Here is an 11362-nt window from a genome sequence, read left to right on the forward strand (position 1 = left end):
TATAAAGGCAATAGAATGAAATCTTAAAGATTATATTTCCTAAGCCATGACCATTTGAGTGTTCATATTTATGGTGGTGAGTATGGAGGCAGCCTTGACCACTCAAGTTTCTTTCCTGGACTCATGGACTCATACTATTGAGAAGACATTGCTAGTGTTTAATTAAAAAAGCAAGTAGGGCCCTCCCTGGTGGCACAGGGGGTTAGAGCACAGCACTGAGAAGCTAAAGCCACTTCCGCATGAGTTTGATCCCTGCCTGCCCCAGAGGTGACCACATGGCATGGCAGACCTGCCAGCTGCTCCCCTCAGCAGTGTACTTCATCGATCTGCCTGTTCTGCTCCCCACTCGGTCTCTGATGAGTCCTCGTACCACCCCTGCTCCTCTGGCCTGTACCCCAGCTCTGTATGCAAGTAAATAAGTCTTAAAAAAAAAAAAAAGCAAGTAGACATCTTATTAAATTCAACAGATAGCAGGATGAGTGTTGTGAGAACATACAGCAGACCATCCTTAACTAAATATGGAGGCCACATATGAGTAAGTTCATTGTCACAAATACTTGTGGTTTGAAGACTTTTTTAAAGAATTTATTTATGCACACAGAACTGGGGTTCAGGCTAGAGGTGCAGGGGCAGTAAGAGGATTCACCAGAGACAGCGGGGAGCAGAACAGGAAGATGGAAGAAGTACACTGCTAAGGGGAGCAGCAGACGAAGTAGGAGAGGTCTGCCACGCCATGTGGATCACCTTCCTGGCTGGGGTTCAAACTCATGCTCAGGTGGTTCTGGCTAGCTTCGAGTGCTATGCTTCAACCTGTTGCACCATCAGGGAGGGCCCTGGAGACTGTTATAAGTTGGTTTTGCTAAGGATGTCACATACCTGCACCTGTCCTCTTTAGTCCAGTGGTTGCCAGGTCTGTCTTCATGCCTCCTATTGACCCCAGGCATGCAGGAAAGAGCAAGGATTCTTGCTGATTTCCTTCTATCGTGGGAATGCCTTTTCTCCCTAACTTTCTATCTCCCTAACTCTTGTATTCAAGCATCATGTATAACCTTAAGAGGTGTGGTTTTCTATCATAGAGTTTTGCTGTAATTCATTATAAACTACAGAAGCAGTTTGGCTTTTAGTCATAATGTTCCGTTATTTAGTTCTCTACAATTTTTTTTTGTTTTGTCTTTTTTTATTAATTTCCAAAGCAGCATTTTGTTCTCTGATTGTTCTTTCCCTGTTATGACTTTTTATGACTATATAAATGAATTACACTTTTATTTTGATAATTTTTTTAAGATTTATTTATTTATACAGAACCGGGGTACAGGCCAGAGATGCGGAGGGTGAGAGGATTCACCAGAGAGAGTGGGGAGCAGAACAGGCAGATCGATGAAGTACACTGCTGAGGGGAGCAGCGGGCGGGTCAGGAGAGGTCTGCCCGCCATGTGGATCTCCTCTGGGGCATCGAACTCATGCGGAAGTGGCCTTAAGCTTCTTGGTGCAGTGCTTTAACCCGCTGCGCCACCAGGGAGGGCCCTATTTTGATAATTTTTAATGAAATATCTCAAGACTTAGTTATACTGTTTTTCACTCTGATTTCTATAGGAAAGAATGTTATGTGAACCTTGGACATTTTTATGAATGAAGGACTGAATGGAGTTGTATAAATTCCTGAGGTTTCGTTTTTCAGGACCATGTTTATCCTCTGCAGTGAATTGCTGAGTTTTGTGTGTGTGTCCTGGTGTGGGCAGATGTCCTTTCAGGGACTGAACAGGTGGGAACGGGTGTGTGATACAGCTGTCCTCTTCCAGACACTTCAGCCTCTGCCTGCTCCACCACAAATGCCTTTGTTCCTTAATCCTGGCAAGTTCCTGGTCCTGAGCTTCCCAAATGCCCCTTCTCAGCCTCTGCCTGTGTTACCAGTATGGGTGGCTCCTCCCACCCATGCTCCCATCAGTCATTTCTTTCTGAGTCAACCCTACTTTTTATTAACCTGCAGTGAGGGGGTGTTTGTCTTTCATTGGGAAACCTTTGAGTCTACTTCTCTTCACCTCTCCACCCTGGTCCCAAGGGTCTGAGACGCCATCCCCACTTGAGCCTGTTCATACACACCTCTTGAACCTGTTCACACACACACCCTGTGTGTACAAATCTGCTCATCCTCAAGCCCAGCATAGATGTTCAGGGTTCCTGCTAGCTATATGTGTAGACATTTCGGGATCATGTCAAGCCCTGCAAATACTCCTCCTGTCCCCATTCCCATCCTGGGAAAGGGGGTGTCTGAATTGCCAGGTCTGGAAAGTTTGCATCTTATGGTTTCTAAGGTGTACTTTTCACTCATAGAAAAGGACAGTCTGTGCCTCTGAACTCTTTGAATGGTATTACCATGTATGCAAGTGTGTGAGTGTGTATGCACATGCGTGCAAGGTTCCTCTCCAGGTGGCTCCTGTGCCCGAGAGTATGAAGGAGGAGTTAATGCCCCTTGTATTAAGAATATCTAAGGCCAGTTTGACATTAGGGACAAATCGAATGCTACCTGCCACACTGATTATCTGCTCTGTACTTGGGGTCACTCCCTCCCTCTCCCCACTTACTTTACCCTTCCTCTGGCTGCTTTGAGATGAGACCTCTCCCCACCTCCTTTGTTTGTTCTCCTATTGACAGTGCCATTGGCCTGAAAGGGCCTGCAGCAGGGAAGTCTCCTTCTTCTCAGTGCTCTATGCTGCTGCTGTGAAAGCTCAGTTGCTGAAGAGATGGCCCTGGAAGTGAACTTCGGAGCTTGTTCACAGATGCCAGACCCTGCCCAGGCAACCCTCTTCAGCTGCCAAAAATTCCTGGATAAGTGGGAAGCAACCAATCCCTCCCAGCCTCAGTCTGGCTCTCTTAAGATCTCCCTGAACACTAGAAAAGGCCTGACTCCTCCTTTGAAGCAATTGCCCTTTGGGCTTTTCCTCCTCTTGTTAAAAGCTCAGACACTGGAGTCAGAATGCCTTTTCCCATTTGTCCCACCTCATTTCAAAATGTGGCAGAGTCTGGAGTATTAACTCATCATTGGATAATTTACTTCCAGTCTGGGGTAGAGAGAAGGGAATGTAAATGTAGGACCTTGCTGGCACCACACAGCCCAAGGGGCATGCTTGCGGGAAAGCTAACAAGCAGAGACCCAGAAGGTGCCAGTGAGAAGGCACTCGTCCTGCTTGGTGTTGGTTTTGCCCGCTGCACCCTCTGAAGACCAACTCACCTGGAGCTGCAACCAACCAGGAAGATTCTTCAGCAGTAGATCAGAGGCTGCTCTTGTTCTAGCTAGTGAAATCTCCCTGGATGGGAGAAACTTGGGAATGTCACAAAAAGGAAAACGAGGAAAATAGCAAATGCTGGCAAAGCTGAACTTAAGTAGTAAAAAAATCTTTATTTTTTACTCTTTAAGGGGTATAGAAAATGGGTGATGTAATTGAGGATGAAATTGTCTGGCTTAAGGTTGGTGGGAAATGCCTTTATTTGATTGAGAAGGTTTTCAAAAGTGAGTCACTATGGAAAGAATGAAAAAGGAGGGGTTTTGATACGCTGTTAAGAAAGCCAGACAGTGCTCTTTCTGGGTTTTGCTGGATTGAGGGACACAACAAACAAGATGAACAATTCCACTTAGAGCCTCTGGCCGGGGAGGGTGGGGGTGGGGGCGTATTTTGGCGAGCTGCAGCCCGTCTTACTGCTAACAGCTCCAGAAACTGCAAGGTGCTTATTGAAATGACTGCTAGCATGGCTCCGGCAGTTGCGTACAAGCAGGGGCTAATCTAGCTGTGGGAAAAAGAAACAGCTGTGGCACGCTTTTAATAGTATACTTAAAAGTGTTTAAGCAAATACTTAAAGTAGTTCCTGCTTGGTCCAAAATCTGGGCAGTTTTCATTGCTGATAGAAGACCAACCCAGTAAGATATCCTTCCGAGATGGGATTCATTTAATTGGAGAATCTTGCAGGTAGAAAATCTTTAAGTTCAGATTTATTTAAAAACTTTTATTTTGACTTTTTTTTTTTTTACTTACAGAATGTTGGGAGTGACCAAATGCGGAGATTTACTGAGGGACCGGATAAGGGCAATATTAAATCAGGCCTTGCATCCAAAGGTGATAAGGTGGTAATAAATTGGGCCTTGCATCTAATTAACGGGTTCTTGCGTAGGGATGGGACTAGATGAAGGTGATAACGAACTGGGCCTTACATCAAGGACACAGCGATGAGTCACCCCTTTGAAATCTGAGTTTAGGACCTATATAAGAGACCTTTCCCCCTTATTGGGTTGGCAGTAGCTGTGGACCCCACTCTAGGGGCTCCATCTCAGCTGCTGTCCCGGAGCAATAAACTCTGCTTGCTCAGCCTTCTGCCTCCCACCTTCTTGCAGCCGGTCACAGAAGTTGGGACAAAACACAGAACAGCTGTAATGCAGAGATACCTCCATCTAACTTTGTTGTTAGCATCTTGCATCGCCAGCAGTTCTATAATTCTGTTACCTGCTCGGCCGAGCTTGGATTTTACCAGTTTTCACCAATGTCCACTTTCTGTTCCCAGATTCTGTTCCAGGTCCCACACTGCTTTTAGTTTTTTCCTTATTTTCTTTCACTTGACTGCAATTTCTCAATTTTTCCTTGCCTTTCATGACTTTAATACATTTTGAGGAGTATTGGTTATCTGTGGACTGTCCTACTTGTCTGATATTTTCTCATGATTAGAACTGGGTTATGTATTGTGAGGCAGGAACACCACAGAGGTAATGTCTTATGCTTCTCGGTGCATCACATTGGGGGTTCATAATGTCAATATGACCTATTCCTGGCAATTTTAACTGTGTTTGCTCGGTCTCTCTTATATAAGATACCAGCTTTCTTTTTGTAGTAACGAAAGATCTTTGAGCAGTATTATAGACCAGTGTTATGGTGGGTGGATGAAGAAGTTGATGCAAAAGGATGTCTTCGGGCATTTGCACTTTTAAAGGTTTCGGCATTTAAGAAGTACAAATAGTTACATGTGTTTGTTACAGGGCAGGGAGAGAGGGGCGCCACTGAACCCCCAAACCTGCCTGCTCTAAATAGGTTCTCTCATCCGCCACATCAAGACAAAACATGTAAGACTTTAATAAAAAGGAACTTTAATACAATGGGTATACAATACAAAAGACAAAGAATATAATTTCTAAATCAAACACTTGAAGTTACCCATCCTCTCATGGGGAAAAGTCAACCCAAAAGGGACTGGCCCAAAACAAGGCCTGAAAACCCGCCACAAGACTAAAGCACCTTCTGGCCTGGACCATAGAAAAGGGTCAGAAATGGCCAGACAAGTCTGGGAGGAAAAGAGCAAAATCAAAATCAAAGTAAACATTGCCATTGTGAACCTCCCCACATGTCTCTCACCCACATCTCTTTCAACCAGTCCAGGGCCAAGAAACAAGCACGGTTTCTTCACATGCTCCCTGCTCCATGTGGCTTCCTCCAGTTTCCTTCTGGCTCTCTATCCCGCTTTCTCCTTCTCAGATTCTTTCCCTTCTCTGCTTTTCTCTGCTCAGCTCCACCCTCCTGGGTGAGGCAGGGAACCTGGAACTTCCCCTTTTCCTGGGGACCACCCTGTTACTTGTTGATGTAGGTAAAGTTCTGGGACCTGGCATGTACTAAGTGCTCATTGAATTGTAGCTTTTGCTTTTTTCATTTTCACTGCCTGTGTCCCAGTCTGTCCCTGATTATCCTCCTCTTCTTGGTGGCTACTTTTACTGTCTCCATCATCCACTGCTGATCCACCCCCAAGCTGATCATTTCCCGACATTGGGATTGCTGTCTCATTCAAAACATCTGTGACCTTAAGGAAAGCACAGAAGACCTGATCTCTTCTGGGACAAGAGCCTATTGTTTTTCCAGGCTAAGAACAAAGAGCTCCTCTGTTTTTGTAGGATGTGCTTAGTGCTTCAGAGGTGACCTTGGTAGCAATGGGTGGGATGAGGCAGCTGGCCCATTCCCTTATCCTTCATGGTGGAATCATCAAGAAGCTGAGAACCCACACTTACTCTTAGGAACCTTGGGGTCAGAATGACGAAGAGCCTACCTGGCAGAAGCCTTAAAGCATGAATGAGCCATCAGTGGGTCCCTCCTGTGAAAGGTGGGGTGTTTTCGTCCAAGGAGGGGGGGTGTTAGGTACTGAGTAACCTTTAGAGGAGGAAGGAACACTAAAGCCTGATGTGAGAGAACCTTCCCTACCCTGCTGAACAAGTACGCCCAGGTTAAAGCAACCTTGGTTCCCTTTAGAGGAAAGCAGAGATGCTAGTGTGTTCTAGGACAGCTTGCTAATAGTTTTGCAGGAGATTACTTGTCCTGCCCTAGTACACAGAGCTTTATTTACAGAACGTTGTTCTTGGCAATTTTCTCAGTCTCCCAGACTCCTCTTCTGCTTTAGAGCATTTGGGCTGTATTTTTATTCATAGACAAGAAGTTTCCCATGTTTGAAAATAGCTGCTATATAGAGAACTATTGTAGATACTATTTTTGCCTGCCCGGCATACTTTCCTCCATTTTTCTCTTTCTGGAGACAGTGCCAGGACTAGAGGGGAAGACATGTGACCAGCAGAGTTTATTGGAATCCCTCAGGGCTGAGAGAGGGAGCTCTTCCTGGGGCTTGCTCAACAGTGTTGATGGAGTTACCTGGCTTGCACCCTGTTTGTGAGAAGCTTCCAGTTGACAGAAGACCAGGAATTAGGGCAATATGTGTGGTAGTATTACAGGGCAGGAGAGAGGGGCACCACTTAACCCTCAAACCTGCCTGCTCTAAATAGGTTCTGCCATTTGCCACATCAAGATAAAACATATAAGACTTTAATGAAAAGGAACTTTAATACAGTGAGTATACAGTACAGAAGGCAAAGAATATAGTTTCTAAATTAAACACCTGAAGTTACCCATCCACTCATGGGCAAAAGTCAACCCAAAAGGGACTGGCCCAAAGCAAGGCCTGAAAGCACACCACAAGCCTACAGCACCTTCTGGCCGGGACCCATAGAAAAGAGTCAGAAATGGCCAGACAAGTCCGGGAGGAAAAGAGCACAATCAAAATCAATATAAACGCTGCCATAGCCAACCTCCCTATGGGTCTGTCACCCACATCTCTTTCAACCAGTCCAAAATAAATACGGTTTCTTCACATGCCTCCCTTTGCTCCCTGTGGCTTCCTCAGGTCTCCTTCTGGCTCTCCGTTCTGCTTCCTTCTTTCTCAGATTCCTTCCCTTCTCTGCTTTTCTCTGCTCAGCTCCACCCTCCTGGGTGGGGCAGGGAACCTGGAACTTCCCCTTTTCCTGGGGACCACCCTGTTACTGTAAGAAAGAGGGCTAGAGAGAGTAATGGTGACATGTGGAATGCTTTGGGTTCTAGTTTCATCTCTACCCCTGCCCTCCACAGCTACATGAGCCAAGACATTCTTCTTTGCTCAAGCTTGCCTGGAATTGAGTTTTATGGTTCTGTCTGATAACATGAAAGCCTAATTTTTAAAAAAGATTTATCTATTTATGCATACAGAACTAGGGTACAAGCCAGAAGTGTAGGGGTGGTGAGAAGATTCACTAGAGGCAGAGTAGGGAGCAGAACAGGCAGATTGACGAAGTACCCTGCTGAGGAGAGCAGCAGGTAGGTCAAGAGAGGTCTGCAGCACCTTGTGGATCACCTCCAGGGCTGGGGATTTAACTCATGCTAAAGTGGCTATATCGTCTTAGTGCTGTGCTTTAACCCGCTGCGCCACCAGGGAGGGCCCTGAGTTCTAGGCTGACCAAACTATAATGACTCCAGAGTTCTACCCCAAAAGCCCCTAGGCTTAAGTCACCTGCCACAGGTGGTAAGCTTGGGGTAGGAGTTGATGTACTTGTGTACTGTTTTTGGCAGAGACACTAAGGGGAAAAACTTAAGGAGGGAGTAGGGAGTAAGGAATTATCCTTTTCCACATCATTTGTTATGTGCAGGTAGACAGTTTACATCTTCTCTTTCAGGGTCTAGTTTACAAGCTCAGTTTATAAGTGTTTATTCTGGTGGCATGTAAAAAGTCAAGAAGGTGGAGTTATTTCTCTGTGTGTTTGCATGTGTAAAACTGAGTTCCTTGGAAGAAGGTGCTGGTGCACTGGGAAAAGATTGAATAAGAATGATGCTTGGCTGCCCTGACAGCGTTGGGTTATGGGTCTGTGGCATAGACTCTTATGGGCAGGAGACCCTGCGTCCAGACTGGCTGTCCCAGAGGGATAGTCTGACCCAGCTGTGAGGGGGAAGGTGGCTCTGTATTCACTAGGAAGGGCTGTGCTCCAAGCAGACTAGGATTCTCCTGGGCCAGTGCAAACAGGGACCTGGCAGTTGACAGCTGCTGAGGCTGGAATGTCTGACATTTGCTTGCTTTCATAATCTCTGTGGTCATTCCTGAAAATATGATTAGTGTTGGTCAACATGGTGAGGCAACACCTTTCTGCCTCATTGGAGGGAATTTCAGGGATCCAATTGTATGACAAACAGTCTGGTTGCAGAGGGAAATTCTGTATTTCTGCGTGCTTCCCACCCTTCCTTGTTCCAGTTTACTTTTTCACTTTACAGGTGGGTAAAGTGAAGTTTAAGAAGTTCACACAAATGGTTCTGTTTACCTCTGTACCCTCCCACTTAGGAGTTTAAGCAATAGTTGCTGAATGTATGAATAAATGAATGTAATCTGACTTGTTAAGGAAGATTGGATAATGGTTTTAGATTTCTGAGGTATTTTCCCTACGATTTTGTACTAACCAGATTGAGTGATTTAATTTGAATTTAATCTTTGTTCTCTTCCACTTAATTTTCATGTGAAATGTTCCACAGGGGGTAGGTATCTGTGTGTTCACCTCCATAACTTGTCCATGAAAGGAGATCAATATTGAGTTGTTGAATGAATGAATTGATGAACATGGTAATATTTGTTGAAGAAAGAAAAGTTAGTCACTATCTAAAGGTTTCCAGAGAGGAGAGCAAAAAAGACCAGGGAGTATTTGTTGCATAGTCTCTTTTTACTATGTCCTTTATGTTAGTCTTATTCCAGCCTCTTACATGGAGCCAGTGTCTATGGGAGGGCAGCCTCATTTTAGCTAACTTACCAGTGCTTGGTGATTTACCATTACAGACTCCTGAATCATTTTTCTCCAACTTCTCAACTCCCATTTGCCTCTGAGCTTACTTCCCAAGTTCTGCACTTGATGTTTCATTTTGAGGCCTGAATCTCAACACAAGGCTGCTGTTCTCTCTCCAGGCTTGCCTATGTCCACAGTAGGTAAGAAATATTCCTACCGTCTGCTTCAACTTGTAGACCAGCCACCCAGGTTTGCCCTGCCCAGCGTCTCTGCCAGTAGAGGGGGATTGGAAATTATTCTAAAGACCAGCCTGCTTCTTGATGCCTCCAAATGCCTAAACTTTGTGTCCTGTTCCTAACTAACAGAACAGCATAGGTAGTAAGATGTCACTTCAGGAGTTAGGTGGTAAATGATCGTGACTTCTGTCTTGTTAGCAGGCTCTTTTGCTAATTTTAGTCAACCCCGCTGCCAGAAGCCTATGCCAGAAGCTGAAGAAGCCAATGTGGCAAGGATTTGAGATGGCCTCTGGCCATCTGGCCGTTAGGGAAGGGAATCCTGCCAGTAAATACATGAATGATCTTAGAAATTCTTCCTTCTTCAGTTGGACCTTCAGATGAGACTAGAGGCCCTAGACTGATATTCCTTGATTGCAGCCTTGTGAGAGACTGTAGCAAATGACCTAACTAAGCTATACCTGGACTCCTGATGCACAGACACTGAGATATGCTAGACATATCTTGTTTGAAAGTACTAAGTTTTAGTGTAATTTGTTGAACAATAGGAGATAACACATTTTATGTGTCTTTTGTTTCATGCTTTTCACTAAGAGATGAATTTACTATGAAAGTAGGGAAACTTAAGTTTCTGCCTGCTTTGTGGAAACCTCTGTGTAGCCCTGGGAATGACCCTAGCAATGTGTTTACACACACTGTCAAGTTTTGTAAAGTTTACACAATGTATTGTAATGATAATCAGTTTACTGATGCCTCTTACTGGTGCCTCTTACTAATTCAGCTTCCGCTCCTTCAAAGTTCCTCTTAAAACTGGTGGTCTAGGAAAGGATGGGGAGTTTTGAGGATTTGGGTAAGGGGAAGCTGATTGGGAGATACATTTTTCATGGAGTTTAGAGATTCACATTTGTATGACTTGCAGTTGTTTCTGTATAGTCAAGTTGCTAACTCACTCACAGGCTGCTAGTTGGCTGTTAGGGTTCAATTTAAGGTTCTTCTCATTCTGATCCCATGGATTTGACACACTAGGTTGGCTTTATATTCTTAGTGATCCATCAAATGCTTTGATTCCTTAACTAAAAGGCATGGGAGTCTCTCCTCTCACATTTGCTACTTTCGACACTCTTTTCCACCCTCCTACCTGGTGTATCCCCATGCCACTATCCCTGTGTTCTTCACTTGATGGGTGGAACACCCTGCTTTGGCCAGACCTGCCTGTGCACACATGTTTCCGTCAGCCTGAAACGAACTTTCCTGTGCACACCTAAGTAAAAAATCTTACTAAGTTTTTGATGTGAAATATGGATATAACATAAGTCACTATGAAAATATTGATGGCAGCCTGAATGATGTCATTTTAATAAGATGAATCACTGAACAAGAAAACCTTGAAAATCCCTGAAATTCTATATAGCTCCTACATGAAATGAACTTGGTTGCTTTACCCAAGTTTGGGAAGAATCCTAACTATATATATATTGTGTGTGTGTATATATATATATATGTGTGTGTGTATAAATATAAATTATATATATATTACCAATGAGGAATTGTGAAACTAAAAAAGACTTTTCTAAACTGCCCATGCAAAGGAGGTTTTGATCAAACATGCAATAGGAAAGACCAAATTATCCTTCTGTTTTCTCTATAAAGTATTATTTCACAGAACTTCTGTTACATTACATCCAAGTACCTATTGGAGAGGTGTACAGACTGAAAAAACAGCAATAAAATAATTGTAGAAGTCTGTCAATCAGGTGATGTGGTAAGATGTGTTCAGGGTGGTTTGGCTGTAGATGTTGGCAATGGTGAATGAAATCAGATACATTTCCTGGGTTCCTAAACTTTACACCATTTTTAATTTGTTGTGATTCTCCTCCCCACCACCTCCCCTTATTTCCCTTATTTTATTTTATCTTTTAAGATTTCTGTATTTATGCATATAAGAACTGGGGTGTTGCCCAGAGGTGTGGGAAGGTGAGAGTATTCACCAGAGACAGAGTGGGAAGTGAACAGATATATCATCAAAGTACACTGCTGAGGG

Source organism: Condylura cristata, unplaced genomic scaffold (genome assembly GCF_000260355.1).
Source record: "Condylura cristata isolate star-nosed mole 26May11 unplaced genomic scaffold, ConCri1.0 scaffold00031, whole genome shotgun sequence".
NCBI lineage: Eukaryota > Metazoa > Chordata > Mammalia > Eulipotyphla > Talpidae > Condylura > Condylura cristata.